At 30.4% G+C, this 22,054-nt stretch overlaps 1 long non-coding RNA gene across 1 annotated transcript; it reads left to right on the forward strand.

The window, feature by feature from the left end:
* The first annotated feature begins 2,755 nt into the window (after window positions 1–2,755).
* On the forward strand, window positions 2,756–4,776 carry LOC140174998 (uncharacterized). Its single transcript, XR_011865168.1, has 2 exons — window positions 2,756–3,319; window positions 4,555–4,776. It is a non-coding gene; the product is annotated as an uncharacterized lncRNA (long non-coding RNA).
* Window positions 4,777–22,054: the final 17,278 nt, after the last annotated feature.

Genomic DNA, 22,054 nt, shown 5'->3' on the forward strand with positions numbered 1-22,054 from the left:
CTCGCCGCTAATATTATTCTGCTGATCTCCCCTCCCTCATGTCACTTCTTCAACAATAATTTCATACACTTTTATTTCAATTAATTTTACTACTCTTCTTTTATTCTAATTGTATTATGCCTATCTATTGTGCTCTCTTATGTTGTCTTTTATTCTAAAATTCCATTGAAGTATTCTAAGTTTGAAGAAGAGAGAAATCACCTTTAATTTAATTCAAGTATTACCAATTATTAAGACATTAAGGTGACTCTTTACCTTGATAATTATCTATATTTTTTATTTTTATCATGTTTGTAGTGATAGGTATTAATAAATTCAAAAATTTAAGGTTAGGGTAAGATATAATTTGAAATTTTTGGGTATATAGGTTTTATTATGTCAATTGATGTTAAGATTAACTTATTAAAATTATTATTGTTATGTTTGTGATATTAGATTCTCAAAGGAACCATTCTCCTTGCTTCTTGGAACTTGTGGAGTAGAAATTTTTTTCTTAGATTTTAGTCTGTGAGTAAACTTTGTATATATAGTTAAATTTTAGTTTGTATCATTTTTACAATTATTGAAAATAATTTTAAATTTTATTATTTAATTATTTACAAACTTATTTGTCAACATGATGTTTATGTTAAATATTTTACAAAGAAAATCCAACTTGAGACATAATAATTTGTGTTAAAATTAACGAAGTTGTCATTTGAGAAATTAGATTATAATGTAAATATTATCTTGCATATACACTTTGAATGTAAAGTTAGTATTGAATTGATGATGCACTTATTGATTTGTTTGACAACTTTAGTTTGATCATGATTTATATGTCAAAATATTTTGGAAGGCTCTATGACAGAAACTGCAGCTAGCGATAGTAAGGGCTAGACTTGGTGCACCATGTTAGTATATAAATTGTACTTTTAGGTCCATGTGAATGAAAAATGGTACCTGTCTGTTTCATATCCACAAAATCAGTCGAGTATATCTGTTTCAGAATTTACACAAAGAAAAACCACTTAAGAGTGATTTCTGTCTATTGTTTTGACTTTTATGAATAAGATAACTTTCTATTTATATTTATATAAAATAAAAAAGTTTGAGTATATGATGTCTATAATAAGTAATTATCATTATGTTTGAGTATATTTTTGTCACTATTATTAAAGTGGATTTATTTTGACTAAAATTAACTATTTATACAATTGTCTCTCATGGGGTTATGGATGCTCTATTTACTCACTGAGTTGCAAAACTCACTCTGTTGTTCTTTCATTTTTTTTCAGATACGGGCCTTGATCCTAATCCAACTTCATCAGTTCCGCTCTAGTTTTGTTTGTGCTGGTGAACCTTTTACTGTTCAAGGGATTAATGTTTTGTATAAATAGCTCTAAAACTCTTTAGACTTGTTAAACTGCTCTATGTAACATATGCAAAATTCGACTTTAGTGACTTGAGTATGTTGCTTTGTAAATATTCTAGTAGATGAAATTAATAGACCATGCTTTGCTGTAAATATTAAAGTTGAACTTTCTATAAATATGTTGAGTATGTTTTAAATATGATGCTAAGAATGTGTTGCCTTTTAGTATAATTGGAAATTCTATTGTTTCTGTTTTCTGCAATATCAAATTTTGAGACTTGTTTGGGAAGATTTTTCTAAGCGTCAGTCACAGTCAGGTTGGATTGTGAGACACCTATAAAATAAATATGAGTAATGTAAAAATCATTATATTATGAAATTAATTAATATTATATATACTATTTTATATACTTCTTTTATTTTTTTATAAAAAACAATGAAGATGACAAAAATAGAAGTTTTATGCCAAAAAATTAAAGTAAAAACATCATTGCTTACTAAATTACTAAAGGAACATAAACCTTTGAATCCTCTCAATTTTTAGTGTTCCTACTTCCTATAACAAACAATACAACATTTTAAGTCTATAGCCACGATTTTTTTGGTCACAGTTTTTTACCATAACAAAAAAAGTTATGGTCACGGTTTATATAAAAAGGGTGACCATAGGGTACTTATGGTTACGGTTTTCTAAAAAAAGATGGCCTAAAAAAGACTATGGTTACGGTTTTGGAGGGTGACCTAAAGGGGTCTATGGTCAGTTTTTTACAGTGACTAAAAAAGGTCTATGGTCATGATTTTTACAAAAAGGGTGACCATAGGGTACCTATGGTCACAGTTTTGGGGGTGACCTAAAGTGGTCTATGGTCATGGTTTTGGAGGGTGGCCTAAAAGGGTTTATGGTCACAGTTTTAGGGGTGACTTAAAAGGGTCTATGGCCACGGTTTTTTACGGTGACCAAAAAGAGTCTATGGTCACGGTTTTTTAAAAAAGAGTGACCTAAAAGGGTCTATGGTCACGGTTTTAGGGGATGACGTAAAGTGGTCTATGGTCACGGTTTTGGTGGGTGGCCTAAAAGGGTCTATGATCACGGTTTTACGAGTGACCTAAAACAATCTATGGTCACGATTTTTTACAGTAACCAAAAAATGTCTATGGTCACGGTTTTTCGAAAGGGTGACCTAAAAGGGTCTATGGTCATGGTTTTGGAAAGTGACCTAAAGATATCTATGGTCACGGTTTTGAAAGATGACCATAGATACTCTATGGTCACGGTTATTAGGGGTGGCCTAAGATGGTCTATGGTCACGAATTTTTTTTAAATTCATTTTTTTATTTTTTTAACCATCCCTCCCAATAAACGCCGTAGTTCCCTCCCCCCCCCCCCCCCAAATCCCAAAATTCTCCTTCCCTCCCAGCGAAATCCCCATTCCCTCCTAATTAATAACTTAGAACAAAAAAAAAACCTATCACTTCGTCACAGCCCCCATTCTCAGTGTTTTCCTTCGAGCCAGCCCCCACTTTCGCCAAGCTCCTCCCAACCCCCTCCATCGTACGTTGTTTCCCTTCCTCCCAGCCCATACCATTGTCGTTCACCTTCCTCCCAGCCCCTACTTCGTCACAGCCCCCAAGATCGATGAAGGCAAAAACCCTAGCGTCGCCGAGCTCCTCTGTCGCATCTCACCGCGAGCTTCCTATCACCACGAGAAAGAAGAGTAGGCGTCGCGCTCTTCCGCTATCCAGCCATCGTCGAATTTCGAAGAGAAAGAGAGAAAGCACATGAAGATGAGAGAGAGAGAGGGGGGTCAAAAGCTGAGCTGGTGTCTGTCACCAGCTCCACTGCCTTTACCGCCGCTGTTGAAGCTCTGCTGCGGCTGCTGCTGCCGTCTGAGCCGCCGCCAGGGGAAGCTGCTGCCGCCGTTACCACCACAGCATAAGAGAATCCACCACAACAAGAAAAGGAATGTGAGTTAATCTTTCTTTTCTTTTTCTCTCTTCTGTTGTGATTAGTTTATCAACTGTAGTGATTTTTCCTTATTGCTATGTTTATATGGTTTTTCAATGTAAACAAAGGAACCTTGTTCATTAGCTTAATCCGATAAAGACCAAGGTCACTAAGTATTGAAGTGGATGTCATTACTCATAATAATTTATTTGTGTGTTGTTTTCTGATGAATCAAGATATAATATTAACTTATGTACCATAGAAGTTTTAAGTTAACCTTAATCAATAACAAATTCTTTATTCAATAGCATGATAACAACAAAGAACCGAGAATTATTTAGAAAACTCCAAATTAAAGAGTAATCGATAATGGTATTTGATCTTGTTGAGCCTGAAATTTGTCTTGATCACTTTCACAGTGGTAACATAAGATAGTACTCCATATATGAGTTATTTTTCTAGTCTTTAGTTTAAATTTAAAATCTGATATTAGAAAGTCAATTTTGATTGTATTTAAATTTAATAATTGTTTCTAAGTTTGTGATTGTATTTGATTTTTTTTTTATAATTGTTTCTAAGCTTATGATTGATTGTTTTACATGTAGACAGTAGACACTTGTTCCATGTTATTTTTCTAAGAGATTTTTTAGTTAGTCATAATAGGGTCAATATAATCTATAATATTGTTTTTTTTTTAATGCTAAAAGGTTTTATATCTGGTTGAAGTGAATTCTTCTGATTAATCTATGAGGAGAAAATTTTAGGAAAAAGTAGATAGATAAATTGATATGCTTCCAGTAACATCCATTTTTTAACTCTTATAACTTCTTGTTGTGCTATTGATCCATCTTAAGAACACTGTCAGTCGGTTCTAATGCTGTTCTCTTTATCTCTCTTTCTTGCAAAAATTTTTACATATCGTATTGTATCTTTGCTTTTTACTCATGATGTCTCAATTGTTTGTCACTTGGTATTTTTTTTAGAATTTAATTGTCGGTTATTATAACAATTGTTTATATATGAATATTTGCCAAGGTTTATTTGTTGGTGATTTGTAACATTATTTAAAAATGAATTCCACCTTTTATATATGTGCCAACTAATTATTAAAATAATAGTATTTAGTGAATAATGGTTGTGAATAATTCTTGAGTGTTGATGTGGATGAATGTTTCTCTTCTTTTGCTGCACATGTATTGCATCATCAAAAGCATTTTTGCAAGATATTTAACATGTTTATTTCTTTTACGTGCAGAAAGACATGATGTGATAAGAAAATATGTTCAATACAAATATCACATGGGATGGGTCTTACAATGACCTTAGTTATGTAAATGTAACATTTTGATATATTATGTACTTTTTGAAGTATTACATGTAATTGAAAAAAATTACTCTATTTTGATTTGTGTTGTTTAGACTAAAAATTAAACATATCTATCTTATAATGAAAATTTTATGATTTAGATTTTTTGAATTTTTTATTTTTAGATTTATTTTGTGATTATTATCATTTTGAGATGTGATTATAATTTAAAAAAATTGAATCTCAAAAACAACAACAGGTTATAGTTACCATTTTAAAAAACCGTGACCATAGAGGCTATAGCCACAGTGAAAAATCGTGACCATAGATAAGGCTATGGTCACGGTTTTAAGGAGGGGTGACCATAGAGGTTATGGCCACGGTGAAAAATCGTAACCATAGATAGGCTATGGTCACGGTTTTAAGGAGGGTGACCATAGATAGGCTATGGTCACGGTTTTAAGGAGGGGTGACCATAGATAGGACTATGGTCACGGTTTTAGGTGGAGTGACCATAGAGTCTATGGCCACGGTTTTAAGGAAGGGTGACCATAGAGGCTATAATCACGGTGAAAACTGTGACTATAGCCTTATCTATAGTCACGGTTTTAAAGAGGGGTGACCATAGTTTACCGTGACCATAGATAAGGCTATGGTCACAATTTTCACCGTGACCATAGATTAACCTATAATTACGGTAAAAAAAACGTGGCCTAAAGTGTTAGATTTTGAAAATTGAAATCGTGACCATAGATCAAAAAACCGTGATTATAGACTTATAGCCACGAAAAAATAGGCCACGGTTTATCATAGGTCAAAAATCGTGACTATAGATTTATAGTCACTTTTTTACTAGCTATACGGTGACCATAAGTCTTTTTTCTTGTAGTGATAAATATACTTTATTAGTACCATGCATATATATGCATATAGAAAATTAGAAATAGATAGCCTAGTTAGTGACTTGTGAAAAATTTGCAGCTTATAACCTACTTTGAGTACTTTCGTTTTACATTCAGGAAAGTGTTTCATGCCACACAAAAAGAGATTTGTGCACCCCTAAAAATAGACATTTCATCATGGAGTTTGCTAGCTAGTATTGAATAATATAATAAGTCATCAACATACAACAGCAATAATAGTAAGATGAATTCCAATTCTAATTTAAAATTAAAATTGAATAGGTTTTATTTAATTTAAATTAAAAAATCAGTTCATGATATCGATGATGAGATAATAAAAGTATGTACAAAACTCATAATACTTATCTTTTAAATGATATGAGATAATATCTCCGAATGTAACACCTTTCTTAGTATGTGGATATCATAGTCTCTATGGACGCGCTTGAAGGGCAAAGTTGGTTGTCTTCTTATGAATAAATATTAATTAATAAATAATTAATACTATATTCTATAGTTGCTTGAGCCTTGATGCTTATTATTATAAAATTTTGTTTCTAAGTACGTAATACAAATTGGACACCGCTTGACAAATGTCCGCCATGCACCCTCTCATTCAATTACTGCCTTCTTCACGCTCATGTCATACAATCTAATCTGATCTGATTTCCCAACAATATTAGTCAACAATCAATAATATAATATATATTTTATAAATCATAAATTAATATAATTTGTAAAGCACGATGATAAAACTAATCGCCTAATATTAGTTACATGATTATGCGGCTAATTTTTTATATATTGATTAAATATGTGTGCAATATATTATTATTAGAAGATTATGTATTTTTTTATATGGTATTTTATTTAACTCGGACGGTCTGATTTGTTTGATGAAAAAAATAAATTACAAATCGGAGGGTCTGATTTATTTGAAGAAAAAAATAAATCCCAAATCAAAGGGTTCGATTTGTATTTTTTATTTTTTTTATTTATTAAAATAAAAATCGGACGATCTGATTTTAATATTAAAAATTTTTTTATTTTCAAAATCACAAGTCTAACCGTCTGATTAGTTTTGTTTTGTTTTTTTTTTGTTTTAAATCAAAACGGACCCTCCGATTAGAGTTTTTATTTTTTTTATTTTTTTCTCAACTCAAAACGGACCCTCCGATTTCTACTAAAACACTACTAATACCACATATATGGAAAGCATCTCTCTTCTCCAAAGTATTGTATCACTCAATCCTCTCCTCCATATCAAAACTAAAAAGCATAATTATGCATTATATATTAATTGAGTATGTTATGTAAATATTAAAATTAAAATGAACTATTAAAATTGATTATCAATATAAAATATATATTAAAATATAAATATATATTAAAAATAAATTAAATTATATATATTTATATATTCGAGTAATTCGCTCATATAAGTCATGAGGAGAGAAAATTTACACTAATAAGCCAAAAACAAAATTGGCTCGTGAATCAACTAAGACACATTTTTATGTAATTCGAATTAGAGTAATTCGAACTTCAAACTCTATGTAACTTATTCGAATTACACACACGTATACACCCACTAATTCGAATCAATCTGATTCGAATTACACACGCGCAATCCAAAATAATTCGAATTGGGGTGATTCGAATTACTCAATTTTTGGTGCTAGTAGTAATACGAATTAGGGTGTTTCGAATTACTCAAGATTTGGCTGTAAAAGGAGTTCGAACCAACCTCATACGAACCACTTTTCCAATAGCATACCCCACCAAATCCCAGAGAAAATGACCCAAAACGACTCCAACAAAGGCTTGAGCAGGATATTCAGCCTATGGGGATAATCCCGACAGACTTTATCGTTTGGATAGAGTAACCCATATAGTCGGGGTCATCGACGAAGAGGTTAGTACGAAATATTTTTTTTTAAAGTAGGATTAAGTAACTTATTTGTTTGTTTATATATGTTATGTTAGTGGTTTTGATAATAAATAACGTTGGTAACATTGTATGTGAATGATTTTATAAGTTTCGTTAGTGATATTGTATATGATTTTGTAAGCGGTTTTACTAGCGATTTTGTAAATGGCATTGTTAGTGGTCATGTTAGTGACTTTGTTAGTGGTTTGAGGGTGGTTTAGTTAGTGGTTGTGATTGTGGATTTGCTTGTGGTTTTGCTTGTGGTGTTGTGACTAGATTTGGTGGTAGTCTTGTTAGTGGCTTTGTTGGTGGTTATCTTGGTAGTTTTGTTGGTAGTTTTGTTAGTGGTTTAGTTAGTGATTTTTTTATTGGTTTTGTTAGTGGTTTTGTTAGTTGTATTGTAAGTAGTTTTGTTAGTGATTTTAATTTGTTAGTGGTTTTATTAGTGATTTAGTTAGTGATTTTGTTAGTGGTTTTGTTAGTTGTATTATAAGTGGTTTTGTTAGTGGCATTTGTTGGTGGTTTTTTTAACGGTTTTGGTGGTGGGATTGCTAGTGGGTTTGTAAGTGGTTTTGTTAGTGGTATTTGTCGGTGATTTTGTTAGCAATCCGGTTGGTGGTTTTGGAGGTGGTTTTTTTAGTGGTCTTTTTAGCAAATCAACATTGTTTGTGAATGATTACAGCGATGCATTGTATGTGCAGCCCCAGCGATGCATCTCGAGCATGCGACAGCAGCAAGACATGCGACTGGACGAGAGGTACGTTCCATACTTGCAAATTGTGGGATTATATCATCTCCGCCTTCACTACAGTTGAGATCAACAGCGAACGACGAGGAGGTGACATGTTCGTCCGGAGGTTCATTCACAGGGACGGATGAAGATGCACCAACAGGTCTGGAGCTAGAACTAGCTACTGTACCTATAGTGTGGGTATTACGATTCGAACCCCCGAGCTAGATACGACATCAACCAACTTCGCCAACAGCTCAGGTGTCCTAACCTCGGAAAAATACCGACGACAATAAAATAGGACCTGCAAGTCCTCATCACTCTCTATCGTGAAACAATCATACTTCATGATTTCTTGCAGCACTGAGATTAGAATGCGATAGAATAACTTCTAAACCTGTTTCACACCTTGCAGACCAAGTTTCTGTAGTATAGAATTTACAAAGTCATCATAGCTCGTCATAGGCCTGATAAAAATACTAAAAGGATCCTTATTAGTGAACTTCACACCAGATCGTGTTTTCCTCTTAATCGATCCTCTGTGATGAACCAACACTACAAAACTCTCCTCACTAACCATTTTCTCACTCTAATGAGATCTGTTCACGTTCACACCATATTTATACACGTCTGACCCTATATAATTTGAAACAGTGTAATTCGAATTATAGCTTGAGTAATTCGAATCACCCCAATTTAAATTACTTTGGATTGCGTGTGTGTGTAATTCGAATCACCCTGATTCGAATTATTGTGTGTGTAATTCGAATCAGGTTGATTCAAATTAGTGGGGGTGTGTGTAATTCGAATCAGACTGATTCGAATTACATAAAATTTGAAGTTTGAATTACTCTAATTCAAACTACATAGAAATATGTCTCCGGTTAATTCATGAACTAGTTTTGTTTTTGACTGATTGGTGTAAATTTTTTCCCTCCTTACTTTATATAAGTGAATTATCCTATATATAAATATATTAATAATTAATTTTAATGTACAAATAATATTTTTAATATTAATTAGTTACTCGTCTAACTCCAAAACATAAATGATATTTGGTACCTAATTATTATCTAACTTATAATATGTATGTATACCCCATATTAGATAATAAGGTTTAGAAATTTTGGTAATATATATATATACCTTTTATTCTACTAGAAAATTAAATTATTTTATTGGTTAACGAAGGTCTTTGATGATTTAGAAAAAGATGGATTAAATTTATGATTTTTTTTTAATTTGATTAAATTAATTTTAAACTAGAAAATGAAATTTTATTTTTATGCAGACTGCAAGATTAATTATGCAAGAAATAATTTTATTTTGTCTCATAATATATAAAAATAAAATCAAAATAAAAAAAGAAGATGACACAATTATATATTCTAATTCGGTTATTTTGTATAATATAGTCTACATTCAGTCTTCACTACAATAATGATAAAAATTTTACTATTTTTTTAAATATTACATACACTAACTCTCAACTCTCAAGAACTCAACTTATTCTTATTAGGGACAAATCAAATTTCTTCTTAAGTTTGACTTGGTTGAGTTTATTTTTTAGACTCTCAATACACTAAGTGTTTACCCAATTTAGTAAGAAATACCTTTCAGGTATGTGATACAAAATAGAAATACAATCAAAAGAGATAAGACATAAAATTTAACTTTTCTCTCTAAATACTTCTCTTTATCTTTTTTTTCAATGACTTTTTTCTTAATACCTCACTTATATGCCTTTTACCACTGAATAAAAACAAAGAAAGATACAATATACAAACAGAATATTCAATAATAGATTATGAAGGAGATGATGTTGAATAGCTCTGAATCTATAAGATGAATTGGATTCAGCACTCTCAAATGTAATTTTCTATCTTGGTAGAATATTTCTTTAACGTAAAAATATTATCCAAAACATTGAACAAGAATTGTAAAGAAGCTCTCAATAAAATTCAAATTTTGATTTACTCTCCTTGCCTGTAAACTGAAGTTAATTTTTTTTTTTGTATAGAGTCCTATAGCCAGTTTTAGAATTTGCAAAACTAAGTCAACACATTGAATCTTGAACCAACGCAAATCTTTCCTTTCCTTTCATCAATCAGACTAGAAAATCAGAAATTTGATATCATAGTTAAGTAGCACAACAACGACTTCAATGGTAACATATTTTCAATGGGTTTGATATATCAAAATCTTTAATCTAATGTTTTGACTTTTATTACATACCATTGATTTACAGCAAATCAAAGTAGCCACTATTTTGTTATGTTATCCAAAATAGTTGTGTAAAGAGAATAAAAAATTAATAAGTAATTGACTTGTATGTTAATAAAAATTTTATATCTTTATCTTTCGAATTAACTTAATTTATTTATGTTGATTTTGATTTGACATTATTTTTAAAATTTGTTTTTTTTTAGCTTAATAAAAAAAGTGAACTTATTTTTGTTTGTACTTTACCCGAAGCAACCTAGTACTACCAACAAAAAGATGTTATTCCTTTTAAGAATGACAATAGACTAAACAAGAGACTTAATCTAAGTAGCTAAAGTTCAAGTGTTTTTTTTTTTAAGAAAAGGACAATTGACTTTTTGTCCTGCGGACATTTTTGTCCTTGACCATCGAAAAATACTTTTAAGTTCTCGATCTTCACAAAACTTGGACGGATCAGTCCCTGACGGAGGCATTCGGACAGATCAGTCCCTGACGGAGGCATTTAGACGGAGGGACTGATCCGTCCAAATTTTGTGAAGATCAGGGACTTAAAAGTATTTTTCAATGGTCAAGGATGAAAATGTTCGCAGAACAAAAGGTCAGGGACCTATTTATCTTTTTCTTTTTTTTTTTTGTCGGTGGATTGCACATTAATATTTGGGCTTGCAACACCAATATAAGAATTAAAACACTTTTAAACTTTAATACAATTAAATCGATCGTATTTGTCATCACTAAAAATATTATTATTTACTGAATTCAATAATTATTTATTTTATTAAAAAATTTAATATATATATATATATATATATATATACAAAATTAAAATAAATCATCTATCATTTTGGTCTTTAAAAAATATTTTTTATTTGATAACATACAATAGATATAGAGAAATATACTTTAAAAAGACTCCATAGATCATGCAATTTTATAAATTTATTTGAAAAAATAAGATATTTTTATTTGATTATTTCACTCTAAACCAGTTTTTTGTAATTTATTTATACAAATGATAAAAAATTTTAAAAAAATTACAACAACAAAAAAGTTTTATCCTAATAATTAGTATTGATTACATAAATCAAATGACACTATTATATCTTATCATGTATCGTATCTATAATAAAATTGTATGTTGATATGTAAATCTCTTTTGATCATTTATATATAAATTTTTAGGCCTCTTTTATCATTTATCATCTGTTCACTTTTTATCTGATCCATCCTTCTAACAATTAGGTGCTCTGCTAATCTTCTCCATACAAAAATTAAAAATCTAAAAATTGAATTTTACCTCAAGTTTTATGTCCACACTTTAAATAGCTATTGAAATATTTTTAAAATAAATTGAATTAAATAAATAAATTATTTATCACTTATAAAAAAATATTATGTATTTTATCAATTTAAAATCATTTTTAAAGGTAATATTATTATTTTTTAAGAATTATTTTATCAAAAATTAAATCTCTCAAAACTAAAAAATGACAAACTTAGTGTTTTTTTTATATATCTACAAACATGTTTTGAACGAAAAAGAAGAATGAAAGTTAAATCATCTTCTTTGGATGGAAAGATGAAAATATACCATAATTAAAATTGATAATTTTAAGTTAAAAAACAGTTTATAAACAAATCAGTTTAACATTAATTATTAAATATTAAATAATAATATAAATAATTATTTATTTCATACCTTTTTTTATAATTGTACTATTTAAAATAGTTTTCTTATACATTCTAAATACAATAAATTATTATAAAATCTTTTTAACTAAAATATTCAAATATAAATTAATTATTATTATACTAATAACAAATATTAAAATATATATAATTTTTAAGTCAAACACAACTGGAACGAAAATAGATCAGGTTAGTCTAAACTTTATTGTTAAAAGGTTAGGTCTATATTATAATTATTCAGCTTAAATTTAGCCTATTACATGTGAAAGACTTGTTTAAATGGTCGAGTCTAGTTTGTTCGAAAGTCTGATGTCTGACTCAACCCAAAACTTATTATTGAACATTTTAACAATAAAATGTTAAATTGAGCTAGAAATTTAAATTATCTAAGAACTAATAAAATACAAATAAAAGTTTTTCATATATTTATTAAAAAATATAAATCTAACTTTCATATATGAATGTAAATAGATTAGGCGGTCTATCAGGAGTTTATAATCTGGTATGCATTTAACTTAAAACGGTCATAAAATAATTCTAAACTTGAGCTCATTTAAAAGCCTGAATTTATTAATACATTAGGTTCACGCTCACAAATTAATCTAATAAATGTATAGGGTTGTATAGGCATGTTAAAATATAAATAAATATATAAATAATTTTTTATAATTAAAAATTATTAATTTTTTTAAACTTGTTATACATTATGTTAAATATTTTTTTATATGTTTAATTATTTTATTGATCTTTAAGTTTTACCAAATTTATAATTAGATCTTTATACTTTTTTTTAATTAGATTCCTACATTATTTTTAATTTTGTAATTAATTTTTTTATATAAAAAATATTATAATTAACAAAATATTTTTTTAAAAAAATATATGGTCAAACATTTAATTAGATTCTTAATTATAGATATCTTTAATATGTAGAGAAATATTTACTTAATTCTAATATTTTTTATATTAGAAAGAATCTAATTATAAAATTAAAGGCAGTATAAAGATCTAATTGTAAAAAATATAAAAATCTAATTAAAAATTTGATAAAACTATAAAGATCAACGGAATAATTAAACTTTTTATATATTTTAAATATTTTAAAGTTTTAATATTGTTATAAGGGTTAAAGTTGATGTATTGCATATAAATAATTTTTTTTAAAAAATATTTTTTATTTTGATATAAAAATATATATGACCTTTTTAACAAAATTTAGATCACATTAGATTCGGTAACAAATCATATTTAGTATTTTAAAAAATATATTAAATTATATGTTAAGTTCAGGATAATTAATTATATATATTATAGACCTAACTTTTTTTGTGTTTTATAGTATTTTTCTGGTCAGAAAATTTGTGCATACAAGTCAAATTGAGTTATAAGTTATTACAGTCAAACGAATCTCTTATGGCATGTAAGTTTTATGCGCCTCATTAATAGATTTTCAAATTAATTAACGCGCGAATATATAACCTCTTTTTTTTGAAAGGATTTTGTTTTCTTTTTCAATTTTTTTTGTCTTTTTTCTTCGATCTCTTGCCTTCTCCTTCGCTGTTTACGTGCCTGTCTCTCTGCCTTCTCCTCATCATTTACATGTGTTTCTCTTTCTCTGTTTTCTTTCTTCGTTTTTGTCGATTTTTATTGTTTCTAAAATCAAGGTCTGAAATCGTTTTGAAGATAATGGATGATTCAATTTCAGATTGTCAGCTGAATCAGAGTGAAGTGGATTTTGAATTTGAATCCAATGAAGTTCCTGAGGTGTGATTTAGTTTTAGTTAATTATTGAATCTGAATTTGATCAACTTAGTAGTTTATGATTGTGTAGCTGAATAATACGTGAACATTGAATCTAATGTACTGTGAAATTTGCTGTTAATTGTTTCTTGTTTGAATTAAATCTAATATACTAGTTTCTGATGAATTTTGTGCATTTTATATAAGACGTTTGGGTGTAAATCAGTAATATTTGGGTATATTTTAGGAAAGTTTGGGTGTATTTACACTTTATGATTTTTCATATTCTTTTAGTTAAATTGTTGATGTTCGGGTGTAGTTCAGGAATATTTGGGTGTATTTTAGGAAAGTTTGGGTGTATTTACAGTTTATGACTTTTCATCTGATAGAGTATGAATTGTCTTATTCTTTTACTTGAATTATTTTAGTTTCTGTTTAATGATGATTCATGAGTCTGGTTTTTGTTATTTTTTTATGATTGTTATTTTCATTCTATAGTATATGCTTGTTTTTAATATGGTGGTATTTTTTGGTGTATTTTGCAGCCTCTCTATGTTGTTGATGAGCAATTTGTTCCCAAGGTTGGAATAACTTTTAATACCCTTGAAGATACTGCAAAATTCTACAAGGATTATGCGAAGGCTGCTAGTTTTTCTACAAGAGTTCGGAGCATGAATAAGAAGGAAAACGAAATTAAGAATCAATTGATTACATGTAGCAGAGAGGGAAAATGAAAATAAAAAATATCTCCGACCGAGAAGACAAATATCACTGCTAGTTTAAATTATCCTGTAAGAATTTATATACACATATTGAAGGACGTTGGTGTTTGGATTATTTTGGATGTCGTATTAAATCATTCACATTCCTGATGTCCAAATCAAGCAGAGATGCTCAAACAGTACAGGAAACTAAGCATGTCTGTGCGTTGTACAATAGAGCATAACGAGGAAGCTGGTATCAGACCAAGCAAAACTTACCAATCATTTGTTGCAGCGGTCGGGGGTCACCGCGAGTTAAATTTTATAGAAAAAGACGTGAGGAATTACATCATGAGAGAAGTGCGGAATATTTCTGAACAAGACAATGCAAAAGAATTCGGGAAATACTTATTGAGAATGAAAGAGAAGAATCAGAATTTCCTTTTCGAGCTCGAACTTGAGGACGATCAGTCGATTAAGCTTGCTTTTTGGGCCGACGCAAGGAGCAAAGCTGCCTTTGAGTATTTCGGAGATATTATTTCATTCGACACCACCTACAATACAAACAGGTAATATGTTGTTATGATTTATGATGCTGAATTAAAGTTGTTTTATGAAACTATTGCAGAGGTGTATATTGGATGTTTTTGGGTGTATAAGCTTATTATTTGGGTGTATTTAATGATTTTAATTCTATTGTGTCGTAATCTGTTTTCGGTATAATCTGGTTTGTGGTTCTTTTGTCGGGGTAAATCACCACGGTCAGTCAACACTTCTTGGATGCGCTTTGAGGAAAAATGAAGATATTCAATCATTCAAATGGTTATTCCAATATTGTCTTCATTGCATGGGAGGAAAGGCACCAAAATGGATTCTCACCGATCAATGTGCATCGATGTAAAGGGCTATCGAAGCTTGTATACCCACAATAATTCACCGTTGATGTATTTAGCACATCATGAGGAAGATTCCAAGCAAATTAAACGGATATAAGGGACACATAGAAGTTGAACAAGAAATGAGCCATGTTGTTTGGAACTCTCATACCAAAGAATTATTTGATAGGAATTGAAATGATTTTTTTGCTGAAGTATGGTCTTGTGGACAACAAATAGCTTTCAGGTAATGATGTTTAAAATCTGCAGCAGAGGTGTAAAATTAATGTTTTTGGGTGTATTATAGTCTGATTTGGGTGTATTGTGCAGAGCTTGATGAGGACCATCATATATAGATTCCAATTTATCTGGACATCACTTATGGGTCGGGATGAGAAGCACACAAAGGAGGGAGAGCATGCATTTGTTTGTTAACAAGTTCATTACCCGGAATAACTCACTTATTCAATTCGTCAAACAATACGATAATTGCCTCAGAAGCAGTGAGCAAAGAGAGAGAGAATCGGATGCTGCAGATTTTTACATGGTCATACCGTGTGTAACAAAATCCTCCATAGAAGCTCAGTTTCAACATGTGTACACTCACCAAAAGTTTAGAAAAGTCCAAGCACAATTCAGAGGGAAGGTGAATTGCTTCACAAGATTAATGAACTCCGCTCTAGACTATTCGGTATACGAAGTTGGAGAACAAATTTTCAGCTCAACATTTAACAATTTTGCGGTTACTTATGACTCAGTAGCAGCCCAAGTGAAATGTCAGTGCTTATTATTCGAGTCAAGAGGGACATTGTGCCGTCATGCCCTAAGTTTGTTAAGCTTTGAACGAGTAACCCAAGTGTCACTGAGATATATATTGGAACGATGGAGTAAGAGGGTAAAGAAGCGACACACACACATTAAGAGCAGCCACGACGAGCTACTGTTGCAGCCAAGAAGCAAGAGGTTTGATGAATTGGTGTTTTGTTCGCAAAATATATGCAAATTTGCATCAGAATCTGAGGAGCTGACTCCCATTCTGCACTGTGCCTACGATAACGTCATGGTTGAGATGGAAGAACTAAAAGCCAAAAGGAAGGGGACATGTTCGTTATCTCACGAAGATGCCAACTTGGAATCCGTTAATGAGCTTCAAAGCCCTCTAAGAGTTCGAACAAGAGGGCATCCAAAAAATAGGCTAGGTTCAAAGTTGGACAAATAGATTGCAAATGTCTCAAAGAAGAAGAAAATGAAAGCTCTAAGCGAGGTAAAAGTGATGTTCTTTAAATAGGCAGTAATTGAGTTTAATTATTTTGTTAATATTTTTGCTAATATTTGAGTTTATTATTTCCAGTTAAACCTTTTTGATGCTATATCAATGGTGCAACCAAATTCCAGCCAATATCACGGACATGTTATGAATTATCAATTTAGAGATCCAGCAGCAGGAGATAGATTTTTGGGTGTATAGTGATAAGATATTGGTGTAACGTTCAATTTTTTGGGTGTATTTTTGCATTCTCTTGTGTTTGACATTTTAATTTTTTTTTATATTTTTCAGATGATGCTATTTATGTTAGAAATTACTGTTTTGTTTAGGGTTTAGGAATTAGGGTTTAGAGGTTTAGGATTTAGGGTTTAAGGTTTAGGGTTTAAGGTTTAGGGGTTTAGGATTTAGGGTTTAAGGGTTAGGGTTTAGGAGTTTACGGTTTAGGGTTTATATTTGGGTGTATACGAGTTATATTTGGGTGTATTATTAAAGTAATTGGGCGTATTAGCTGGTTTAGTGTTGTTTTCCTTCATTATTTTTGAACCTGTAATTTATAACTTTTGGATACAGAACAGACAGTTTATACAAAAAAAATTATAATAAAATTAGATTAAATATTCACAAAATTTACAAGAAGTGTTCAAACTATTCTAAGACTACATAACACTGAAATTAATCACTTTCGATATCATATGAATCTATTTGACAATATGGACTCAACAACAGTGAAGATGATTTGGACAATCTCATTGCTTCACTTCCCCTAATGGCTACATCTCTGTCTCGATTCATCTCATGAAATAGAATCCGGAAAGCAAATTCTACTCTAAAGTGGTCCACCTCCGCCTACAGTTTAAAAGAATATTCTTTTTAATCAACTCTGTTAATTAGTAAGTAATAGAGAGTTATATTGTTTTAGACACAATTACCTGAGTTCAATTGTCCAATTCATACTTTCCCTTTTTAATGTTTTTGGGCTGGATTATTTCAAGTCATTTCATTACATAAACAGCACAATTATAGCTGAAAAAAAAATTTTTTGCCTGAGATGTCAATGTATGGTGGTTCAATTTCACGATCTTTTTTTTCTGAGAGGTGCCCTCCCCCCTCCCTCCCGGCATATACCCTCATTCTGGAAATCACATACCCCTAAAAACAAAAAACAAAGCAAAATATAAGAAATAATAAATCTAATAAATGAATACATCCAAAGGATCACAAATTACACCTTATTTTGAACAGAAATATATCCAAATATTAAAATACAAAACACAGAGATAACTTACAACGAATTTATTTAGCTTCATTCTAGCTTCGGAGGGGCACGTCTTGTGATATGGGTTAAGTATATAAAATTTCTCTTTCTTACATCAGTCACTCATATCCACCAATGTTCTAAATAGCAAACAGATGCAAAAATCTGAAGGATGTCCACATTGAACAGTATTTTAGTTTAATTGGCAATAATCAAAGAATTGTGATAAAAAATTTTAGAAACGAAAACTTACATATGGATGTGATGCTAATTTTTTGATGTCCAAAAAGGGTATAAACATTGGATAGTCTTTGACCATAAATGGCTTTTTGGATTTAGGCTGTAAGAACTCCTCACCTAGATTATTTTCAATGGCCATGTTCTGCAACAATTGTGAAACAACAAAAAAATATTTAATACACCCAAAAGATTACATAAATACACTCAAATTTCATTAAAGTACACCTTACGACAATATTAGGGGAGAGACAGTAAATTTCTTCTTCAAATCTTTTAATATTTTGTCTATTCAGTATCAGACAAATAGCATTGACAATCTAGGAAAAAAACCCAAATCAATTTAGGTACGTATAAAGCTGTGCTGGCCATCATCATCAGTGCAGTAGCTATGGCTTCAGGGGCTGGATTACTGCGTGTTGATATATAAGATACTATAAGAATAAAAATAGATGAATGATATTGAAATAGAGTTATATTGTGATGAACTTACACTTTAGATGGAGCTGGTGACACCGTGGGTGTGCTTTCATTAAGTTTCTGGGATTGTGGAGTGCTGCAGGGTTAGAAAAAATGAATCAAATTATAAAAAAACCAGTTACAAACCAATTCTAAAGATATACACCCAAATAAGAAAAATATATACCCAAATAATGACCAAATACACTCGAATATTATTCTTTATCTTTTAGTTCTTTCTTCACTAATTTTCTCGCTCGGAGACTTTGGAGGGATGGTTCAATTGCTGGCACAGGGCTTGGTGCTGTTGTCTGGGACAGAGGCATGCATATTTGAATCGGAACTCTAAACAAGACAAAAATTTAAAGTTAAGAAAGCCCCTTAAAATAATTGTTTAGAATGTTAAAATTTAGTTGTAAAACTCACATTGAAAGCGGTTCAGATTGCGAATGTGTCTCCATCGTACAACTATCATCTTCTGTTGACCTAGGTCACTGGCTGATTCTTCTACCAGACTCAACCTGAAAATCACCTAAATAAAGTCAAAATACACTTGAAGGATTGAAAAGAAACACAGACTTTATTTTTTGAGAACTTACATAGTTGCAAATTTTTATTTTTTTTTCTACCTTTTTTTTCTTGAATAAAACATTAAAGGGTTTTTTTCTAAAAAATATATATATACAGAATCAGAAGCAGATGGTAAAAAAATAATTAAGCAATCTGTATTAGAAATAGAAATTACATGCTATCCACGGATTTGTTTATGCTGCTTTGATTCGCTTGTCCTTGAAGCAAAAGATCACTCTCGCTTCCTAAGTTCACATCTGGCATTCTAAGCATAGAATAAACATCATTCATTAAAAATACTATATAGTTAAATTAGGATATCAAGATTCTATCAAATAAAGGTTCTTACATTTTGGATGAGTCATGGTGACCTTCCGTTGATCACAGTCGAGCTCCCTTTTTTCTGGAAAATCAAAAACAATTATTAGCAACAAAAACACCTTAAAATTGATAATATACCTCCAAATATCACAAATTCCTGTGCAGCAGCTTTTTTATTGGTTTTTTTCTTTTTTGATTCTCTTAGAATTCTTGTAATAATGCAATTCTAAGATCAGATCTAACAGTACATGTAAAAGAAAATGTTAACAAATATAATTTTGATGATAAACTCTAAGATAGCTTTACAAAGTATCTTACTCATCATAGGATTGAATTTCTTCTTCAAAAGACGAATTCTCAACAATGTGCTTTCTCTTTTTGGATTGCATCCTGGGAATGAAAAAAGTATGAATCAGAAAAACACACAAAAATTGATGATAAAATATTATCGAAAGCACTGCATACTTTTTGGGTGTAGTCTGAATTTTTTTCTTTATTTTTTGTTTTTTTTTGTTGGTGATGGTTCTTCACTTCTGAAAGTTAATGAGAAACACTCCGTTAATAAAATTGAACTATTCAAATAATGAACAGAAAAGAAAACGATGCAATAATAATTTTAGAATCTTACTCATCATCAAATTCACTTTTAGTTTCTGTAGTGAAATCCTGCAAAATTTGCTTCTTTTTTTGGATAAAATTCTAAAGGGCAAACAATTGTTAGAAAAAAATATCCTAAAAATGACAAAATACACCTAAAAATATTACTTACTTTTTAAATGCCCTGTTGGGTTGTTTTCTTTTTTTGTTGTTTCCTCTGAGTGTTGTTCAAACTCAGACTCAGAGAAAAATCAGGTTCACTTTCGGAGGAATCACTCTCAGATGAAGTTGCCTTCTTCTTTTTTGTTTTTTTTTATTTTTTTCTTTTCTTTTTCTTTCATTTTCTACAAATTCTTTTTCACTTCCGCCTTTTTGACAATATCCTGAAACATTTAAAACCAATTACACATCAATTCAGATGAGATACACCCAAATAATATTCATATACACCCAAAGATTAGCTGCACATCAATTCAGATGAGATACACCCAAATAATATTCATATACACCAATATATTAGCTAAATATACCCAAATTAGATGGGAGTATTCTGTCCACTTACCATATATCCATCAATTTCTGCTCTGATCCTTGCAACCAGCAGCTCTCTATTCCAGTGGCTAACCCAGGGAGGCCTAAGGATTGCTTCTGCCTTCTTGTTTGTGTGTTTTGTTAGATGAAAATAGATTATCATTAAGACATAGAGGCATCCGTCAATCGATTTTTCTTTTTCAAACGGTGATTGCTTATGCCTTTCACAATAAAATCGAGCACATGGGCGCCCCAATTGCCCTCAGTTATTTTGTCCATCTGAAAAATTGGAGTTAGGTGGACATGAGATACTTTGTTTATCATTGTTGATAACAAGAACGCCATCTAGATATAGAGTATGAAAATTCTCTTGAACATCAGACGATCTTCGTCATTGTCAACACCAATATTCATCATCTCATTAGTTAAATTCTTTAATGTCTTCCCCTGAAATCTTCTAAAAATAACTTTGTTGTCCTAATAAAGATCCTTAAAACTCACTTTATCGAAAAATAGATCTCCTATAAAAAAGAAAATAATCTACACTCTAAATCACTTGAAATACACCTAAATATCACTCATCTACACCTAAATTTATTACTTGATTACATGAGATCAGAATAAGATATTAAAGAGAATGCAAGTATACAGGTTTGTGGAATCAGTTACCTGATGCATTGAGGTCAAGGGCAGTCCCTATTGTTTTGGGTTTAACTTTAATTGAACCATAACTTGTGTCCAGTTTGTTTTTGCCCAAATTAAAGGAGTTAGCCAACTCCTTTAATAGTTTGTGTGGCACATTCATTAGTGGGATGTGCATGAGGCCACCAAATCCTAATTCGACAATAATGGCTTTCTTTGCCTCACTCATCTTTTCAAAATTTTCACCCAATAGTCTTGTAGCACATTTCAAGTCTTTGGTTTGCTGTAAACAAAGAAAAATAAGAGTTATTTAAATAAGCCATATTTACATTAGGAATAATTGATTTGTTCTAAAATATATATATGTGCTTACATTGTATTTTTTTCACCTTATTTTTTGGTTGTCATTTTTACTGTAAGGAAGAAGAAATACTATCAATAAAAAAATCAGGCAAGTAATAGACACATACACCCAAATATCAACCATCTACACCCAAATACCAGTCTCATACCCCCAAATACAGTCCTATACACATTTATTATTTTTTTATTACACGAAATGAAATGAGTTAAAAATAATATTTGAATCAACCAAACTTGCATACAACGATACTACAAGGTCAAGTAAAGGTACAACAGCACCAATTATAGTTTAATACTCTTTTATATATATATATATAAACCATTCACGAGAAGTATGTAAAATAGCGTAAACAATTTGAACTGTTTCATCAGAATAGTAATATCAAATCTAAATCAAGAATAGTGAAACAAAAAAAG

Source organism: Arachis hypogaea, chromosome 9 (assembly GCF_003086295.3).
Source record: "Arachis hypogaea cultivar Tifrunner chromosome 9, arahy.Tifrunner.gnm2.J5K5, whole genome shotgun sequence".
Lineage (NCBI taxonomy): Eukaryota > Viridiplantae > Streptophyta > Magnoliopsida > Fabales > Fabaceae > Arachis > Arachis hypogaea.